Below are 8516 nucleotides of genomic sequence, written 5' to 3'. Positions count from 1 at the left end.
CTTCAATAGATACTTTATTTAAACCCTCCAGAGGTTGGGTGCAACCAATCATCACACAGACAAAGGAATAGAAAACATGAATTTCAAGTCATTCTAGTGGCCCTGGTGATCTTTTATTGACTATTCATACACATGGAAACAATATGTCACAGTGCCCTAGAAAACCACACTAGGTGGGTAGCACCATGAATATAATAAAAAAACAATATAGAGTATTTCCATAAGTGGTAGACTAATGCCATATTGAAAAGTAAAAACAACTTTTTTTTTAATTCCTCACATATTCTTGGAGTCGTCTTCTTGTATTTTGTTTTTTCTCAGATATCTGTTCCTAGGAAAGCTAAGTGACAACCAATATTTCCACCACTACATCTCCGACAAGGTTTTCCAGACTACTGATACTGTACATAAGTTATGGGTCCCTACCCCACACGTGAGTTTCCCCTTCATGTCAACGTACATCGTGTGGCCCACACCTCAATATTTATAGAGAATTTCTAAGAGTTTATAATACATGTTTTCACACAAATTATGATGAGATCTAGGGTGGTATAGAAAGTGGAAGTGGACAGGAACTTGATGATACAACGTGGGTGCAGAAAATGACACACTGAGCGTTTTTGCAAGAGAAATTGACATGCTGCAGATTGAGAATCTGCACCGCAGATCAATTTTTGCATGTGTTTTCTTCAGATATTTCTGCAACGTGTGGATGATATTTATTTAAGTCTTATTCACTGCTACTGTAATATGCTGCGGAAGCTGCATGTAAAATCTGGTCAGGAAGTCTGCAGTGGTTACGCTGTGTGTGGACGTACCCTGAAAGGAATGTTCCCCTCTATTTAATTTTTTCACTTTAGCACAAGTAAGGAAAGGCTAAATTTCTAAAACATATAAAATGTTGTCAGGACCAGTTTTAGACAAAGTGTGGCCCTGGGAAAGTAAAACGTAATGCCCAAATGTTGAATTATTTTATCAATAATACAGTCAATTCAGAAGGCGGTGTGCAGAAAACTGCAGCGCTCATTTCTAGTGCATTCTGGAGTGTTGAAAGCCTTAAAGTATACATCCCCCCCTCTCACCCAAAAAATAATCTATATACAGATAGAGTTATTAAATCATACTACTATACCAAATTAAATATTAACTGCCTACTGTTACTGAACACAACTCACTATTATAATACCAATTATCACGACTATGGGGTATGTGGACCCACTAGGCCGCTCTGCTGTAGCGGAGTAGCAGCTAGCCAAACAATAGTCAATGAAAGTCTTTAGGACAAGAGTACCTGGGTTGAAGATAGGCAGACACTTGGCGCGGTGACACTAGGCGTGATGACACTTGGCTTGATGACACCTGGAACAGATGACACTTGGCACAGATAACAAGTTTGACTCCGAAACTATACTTCGTGCTGGAACAAACACAATTACTGGATACAGGAAACAGGATACGGGAACACTGGGTACAGGATACAACTAAGGGACCATTTGCTAAACGAATATGGGTAGACACAACAACACTCAGGCACAAGAAGGAGGACAGGATGGATTTAAGTAGGGCAGGGTGCACAGGGATAGGCTAGGGAAGGTTATAGTGGTGTGTGCGCGCTGGCCCTTTAAGAGGTCACCAGGGCGTGCTCGAGCACCCTACGGGAGAGAGCAGTGTGCGGGAGCAGTACATGCTGGCGTCCCCGGGGAGGAGTAGGGGAACGCCAGCACAGAGGTAAGAGATGCTGGCGGCCGCAAAGGTAAGCCGGATGACGGCGATCGGCGGCCGCCAGCGTTACAGTACCTCCCCTTTATGCCCCCTCTTCATAGGACCAGAGCGTAGAAGCAACCTCTTGATGAGCGCAGGGGCATCAATGTTCTCTTCAGGTTCCCAAGGTCTCTCCTCAGGACCAAACCCCTTCCAGTCAACAAGGTTCAAGACTTTTCCACCCACCCTCTTGTAGTCCAGAATCTCCTTAACCTCAAAGATGTCAGAAGCACCACTGGGAGAAATTGCAGGGACAGGGGATTTTCTGCAGCGATTCAGGACCACAGGCACACGGACACATGGAGAGAGTTGTGAATCCTGAGAGTCGGGGGCATTCCCTGCTTATATGACACAGTATTGATCCATTGGAGAACTTCAAAAGGACCACGAAATCTGGGGAGCAAATTTGTAAGAAGGGATTTTCAGACGAATATTCTTAGACGATAACCAGACTTTAGCTCCAAGAAGAAACTGAGGAGGGCTTTTTCATTTTCTATCAGCAGTTTTCTTCATGCGGTCCACCGCCTGTATGATAGAGGACTTGGTTTGCTGCCAGATATGGAGAAAGTCTCCAAATGAAGAATTAGCTGCAGGCACTTGAGATGTCGCCGGTACAGGAAGAGGAACACGTGGATGTTAGCTGTATACAATGAAGAACGGGGAAGAAGCAGCACATTCACTCGTGCGGTTGTTGTAGAAAAATTAGGCCCAAGAAAGAAGCTGCACCCAATTCTCGTCTTCAGCAGAAACAAAGTGACAAAGATATTTTATTTATCCTTTAAACTTGGCCTTTAGATTGTGGGTGATAAGCAGAGGAAAAGTCCTAATACACACAACCATAAATTATATGAACTAGGAAACTTACCTTCTACTGGTGTAATCTGATCCAGCTACTCGTCTGACACAGGCTGCGGCTTTTAACTCTATGTTGTGTGAATTTATGGACTAAGTCATAATCACAACACAAGTTTTTGGAGTACTCCCTCCTTTTTCCCATTGATGAGGAATAGCCATATAATGGCCCCTTAATCAATGGGATTTGAAATACAAATAAAATATTTACAACAAATGAAGTAATAAAAATATAAAAATTACAAAATAAAAATTAAAAATTAAACATAATTAAAAATTGTTGTGCAATAAAAAGGAAAAAGGGACATTGCACAATAAATTCCTTTTCCTATACCAGTCGGTATCAATTAAAAGAATTGAAAGTGACATTGACCAATTTTGCTCTATTTTCCTCTTTCCCCATACCTACAATTTCGTGGAAAAGTACACTCTCAGATCTAGAAGTTTACACAGAGCTCTCCAGAATTTAGAAGTAAATTGCACACCCCGATCAGACACGATATGGAGAGGCAGTCCATGCAGACGAGAGATATGCTCAATGAATACATTTGCCAGAAGAGCAGAGGGAAGGCCAGCTAGTGGGATGAAATGTGCCGTCTAAGGCTGGATTCACACGAGCATGTTCGGTCCGTAAAGGACGGAACGTATTTCGGCCACAAATCCCGGGCCGAACACACTGCAGGGAGCCGGGCTCCTAGCTTCATAGTTATGTACGACGCTAGGAGTCCCTGCCTTACTGCGAGACAACTGTCCCATACTGTAATCATGTTTTCAGTACGGGACAGTAGTTCCACGGAGAGGCAGGGACCCCTAGCGTCGTACATAACTATGATGCTAGGAGCCCTGCAGTGTGTTCGGTCCGGGTCTTGCGGCCGAAATACGTTCCGTCCTTTACGGACCGAACATGCTCGTGTGAATCCAGCCTTAGAGAAGCGATAAACCATGACCCAGACAGTGGTACAACCTGCAGAAGGAGGAAGGTGGTGATAAAATCCATGGCAATGTGTTGCCAAGGACCATCAGGAATGGGCAGAGGTTGGAGCAGACCAGCAGGCTTGGAATGAGTAGACTTGTCTTGGGCGCAATTGGTACAAGAAGCAACATAGTCCACAACATCTCTAGGTGGCGTGGGCCACCAGTAGTGACAAGAGATAAAGTCCTGTGTCTTACAGATAACAGAGTGCCCAGCGAGTATGGAATTGTGTCCGCAAAGGAGAATCTTTTTCCTGTCTGCAGGACGAACAAAAGTCTTTACAGGAGGGAATATCTCTAATTTGCAGAGGGTTAACGGCAATAATCCTGGAAGGCTCTTGTAAATTGGGCCAGCATTTCTGGCCTGGCTGTGTCCATTTGCAAGTATGGCCTTTGTCGGTGTTTTTGTATATGTCCCTGTGTTTTTATCGGTTCTGTTTGTGCATCAGGAACGTTCTGTTCCAGTTTAGGAGTTAGGGACTCGCAAGTCTGGGGATCCTTGTCGTGGATTGCGAGCTTGCGTCCTTTTGGCCAAAATGATTACCAATACCCCAGGTATTTTTCATTATTATGTATATTCGCTTCTCTTGGACACAGCCGGGTCTTTGATGCTGGGAGAGCATGGTGTGTTGTTGTTTGGCATAGCAAGCAGGGTAGCCCGCTCTATGAATTATCAAGGCGTCACAAATAGGCTTCTACCTGGCTATACACGTTGTGCCTCATGACGTACACACTATCCCTCCATGTTTCACTCACTTGCACCCCATTATCCATTTATTTCTATTGAGGCACTTCATTTATTACTGCCCCCTATATTTCACTTATAGTATTACACTTGCACACACACTATTCATTTATTATTTCTTACTACACATCCCATGCACCACACACCACTCCCCTCAAGACTAGTGGGAGTGGCTATTATTATTTAAAGCACCTGCTCGCCCTTTCATCAGCATTTCTGGCCTGGCTGTGTCCATTTGCAAGTATGGCCTTTGTCGGTGTTTTTGTATATGTCCCTGTGTTTTTATCGGTTCTTCTTGTAAAGGATTTGCCTGACACAGCTTCTGTGTCGACACCCGTGGTTAATCAGTCTGCATCTGTGCCTAGGTCTGATAGAGTGACTCGATCTGCTACCACTCAGGCTGGTAGGCTCAGCAGTGGGAGAACCTATCACAGCCTGGCCAGACGGTTCTAGCTCCTGCCCTTGGTCTATGTATACCTTCATTTGCTGCTTGTCCTTTGCCTGTGATTCTCTCTGGTTCCTGGCTCTGCTGTTCCTGCTACTTACATTTGACCTGCTCCATATTGACCCTGGCTTGATTGACTACTATTCTTCTGCTCTGCTATTGTTACCACGTACTCTCCTGGTTTGACTCGGCTCGTTCACTACTCCTGTCGCTCACGGTGTTGCCGTGGGCAACTGCCCCACTTCCCTCACTTCTGTGTACCTTGTCTTGTGTTGTCTGTCGTGCCCATATTGAGTGTAGGGACCGTCGCCCAGTTGTATGCCGTCGCCTAGGACGGGCCGTGCAAGTAGGCAGGGACTGGGCTGCGGGTAGATTAGGGCTCACTTGTCCATCTCCCTACCCCGTCATTACAGCTCTTTAATATATTGAGAAGCCTCCTCAGAGTCATCAGATTCAAATGACTGAGACAGGACATCGGCCTTCACATTTTTATCTGCAGGATGGAAGTGGAAAAGGAACTGGAATCGGGTGAAAAACAGCAACCATCTGGCTTGCGAGGATTTAATCGTTGTGCAGACTGCAGGTACATGAGATTTTTGTAATCCGTATAAATGATGATAGGATGAATAGCGCCCTCCTGCAGGCCAACTTGACCGCCAGCTACACCCGGTCCCCAATGGAGTAGTTGCGCTCTGCAGGAGAGAATACTTTGGAGAAGATGCCACAAGTCACTGCCTTACCCCTGTAGTTTCATTGAAACAGAAGTGCTCCAGCACCCACGGAAGAAGCATCAACCTCCAGTGAGAACCCGAGTCACGTTAGGATGGTGAAGAACGGAGGCCGAAATGAAGGCGCTTTTGAGGTTAGTAAATGCTGACTCTGCCTCCGCAGTCCAAACATTGGCGTTCAGCTCCTTCTTGGTGAGAGCAGAGATTGGAGCAGTCAGAGACGAGAAGTTTGGGATAAATTGCCGATGGAAATTTACGAATCCCAGAAATCTCTATAAAGCCCGGAGACCATGGGGACGTGGCCATTTTAAGATGGACTTCACCCTCTCTGGATCCATCTTGAGTCCATGATCGGAGACAATGTAGCCCAGGAAGGGCAAAGAGTTGCTTTTGAACATGCACTTCTCGAGTTTAGCATATAGGTGATTTGCCCTTAACATATAGAAAATAGAAAATTTGGGAGACGATTTGGCTGTTGACGTCATTCCACCTAGGGTTGTCTACAATCAGCCCTAGGTGTGGAAGTTCCCCGGCCTCTGTGGACATAGACGCACAAAATGACCTTTGTGGCCATAATACAGACACAAACCTGCAGAGCGTCTGCGCTGCCGCTCCTGATCGGACAGTTTGAGTCTGCCCACCTGCATAGGCTCTTTCCGAGGTGCAGCAGAACAGGGCAGTAGCGGCCTTTGAAATTTTGGTGCCAGTTGACAAGAACTTTTTTCCCAACGAACTTCCAGAGTGCGCTCTTGGATCCTCATATCAATCTGGGTCCTATATATGTGGGCTAAGACCCTGCTAGAAAGTCACCACTAGGCCTCATTATTCCAAGCCAGCTCCGCTGCCAGCAAACGGAAGGAGATGGCGAACTCCCCTACAGTTGACTCAGCTTGATTGAGGGTCAGCAGTGAGGCAGCTGCCGAGAGTGTTTGACACGGTTCCTCGAACACTGTACGGAATGTCTCAAGAAACAGTGGTAGATCAAAGAATTCTGGACCCTCTCGTTCCAAGATGGGGTTCACCCATGTCAGGGATTTGCCAGCGAGGAGAGAAATAATAAAAGCAACCTTGGCCTCATCAGAGGGGAAGAGATGGCACGTATGTAACTTAAGTGGATCGTACATTGATTGATAAAGCATCTACAGGTCTTATGATCTTCATCGTAGCGAGGAGGTAGAGGCAACGAAATTATAGACCCAGGATAGGCAGAAGGGGTTGCAGGTAGTGCAACAGCAGAAAAAGCCAGACGAGGTGAAGTAGGAAGATTCAAATGAGTTATTATGGAGTTTAATGCCTGTAGTAGATGATCTTGACATGCCCGGAGGTCACGCATGTCCGCTTGCATCACCTTTTTAGGTTGGCCAGCAGGATTCATGGCCTGAGCGTACTATCACAACTATGCGGTATGTGGACCCACTAGGCCGCTCCGCAGCTAGCCAAACAGCAGCCAATGAATGTCTTTAGGACAAGAGTACCTGGGTAGAAAATATGCAGACACCTGCGTGATAGACACTTGGCATGATGACACTTGGCGTGAAGACGCTTGACGTGATGAAACTATGCGTGATGACACTAGGCGTGATGATACTTGGCACAGATTACACTTGACACCTGGTAAAGATGACTGACACGACTGCAACACTATACTTCGTACTGGAACAAAAAACAGTAACTGGATATGGGATACAGAAAACAGGATACGGGAACACTGGGTATAGCATACAACTAAGGGACCATTTTCTAGGCAAACAAGGGCAGACACAACAACGCTCAGGCACAGGAAGGAGGGCAGGGTGGATTTAAGAGGTCACCAGGATGTGCACACACACCCTACGAGAGCGAGCAGCAAGCGGAAGCAGTACATGCCGGCGGCAGCTGGGTGGGGGGGAGGAATACCGGAATAGAGGTTAGAGGTGCTGGTGGCAGCCAAGGGACGCCGGATCTGCGGCCACCAGCGTTACAGTACTTTACGCCCCCTCTTCTTAGGACCCGAATGTAGAAGCAAACTCTTGATGAGCGCTACACCAATATTACCAATAATAACAACACAATATAAGGTCCAAATAATACTGCCACACCATAACCACATAATGACTGAACAATACCCCCATACTGTTACTGAATAATACCACCACACCATAACCACATAGTGACTTAATAATACCCCCATACTATTACTGAATAATACCTACCTTAACACCATAACCACATAGTGACTGAATAATACCCCCATACTATTACTGAATAATACTGCCACACCATAATCACATAGTGACTGAATAATACCCCCACACTGTTACTGAATAATACCTCCATGCCATAACCACATAGTGACTGAATATTACCCAATACTGAAACTGAACAATACCGCTACACCATAATCACATAGTGACTGAATAATGCCCCATACGGTTACTGAATAAATCTTGTAGATAGCGCCACACCCAGCCCCGCCTCTGGTAGATAGTGGCACACAAAGCCCCACAAACAAATAAGAAACATATTATACTCACCTAGCTCCATTTCCGCGATGAATGGAGCTGCTCCACAGCCTCCAGACGGGACCTTTGCATAGGCCAGCGTGATCCAGTGACATTATCACGCCAGCTTGCGCAGGGACCCTGCATACCACCCAACTTTCAAGTATCGCAAAAAAAGACAACTGATGCGGCGCGCGTAGTCTTCATAGCTGTCACCACACAGTATAATACCCCTTATAGTCTAAAGTCAACACAGATGCCCCCATATAGTGTAATGCCCACACAGTTGCCCCAATTCAGTGGAATGCCCACACAGATACCCCCATACAGTATAATGCCCACACAGATGCCCCTATAATGGCCAAACAAATTCCCCCATACAGTGTAATGTCCCATAGCTGCCCCATAAAGCATAATACCCCCTTAATTGCCCTCATACAGTATAATGATAATGCCCATACGGATGCCCTCATGCAGTATAATGCCCACATAGCTGCCCCCATACAACATAATATCCTATAGCTGACCCATAC

This window comes from Rhinoderma darwinii, chromosome 4 (assembly GCF_050947455.1).
Source record: "Rhinoderma darwinii isolate aRhiDar2 chromosome 4, aRhiDar2.hap1, whole genome shotgun sequence".
Taxonomy (NCBI): domain Eukaryota; kingdom Metazoa; phylum Chordata; class Amphibia; order Anura; family Rhinodermatidae; genus Rhinoderma; species Rhinoderma darwinii.
Note: the sequence above shows the minus strand (reverse complement) of the source record.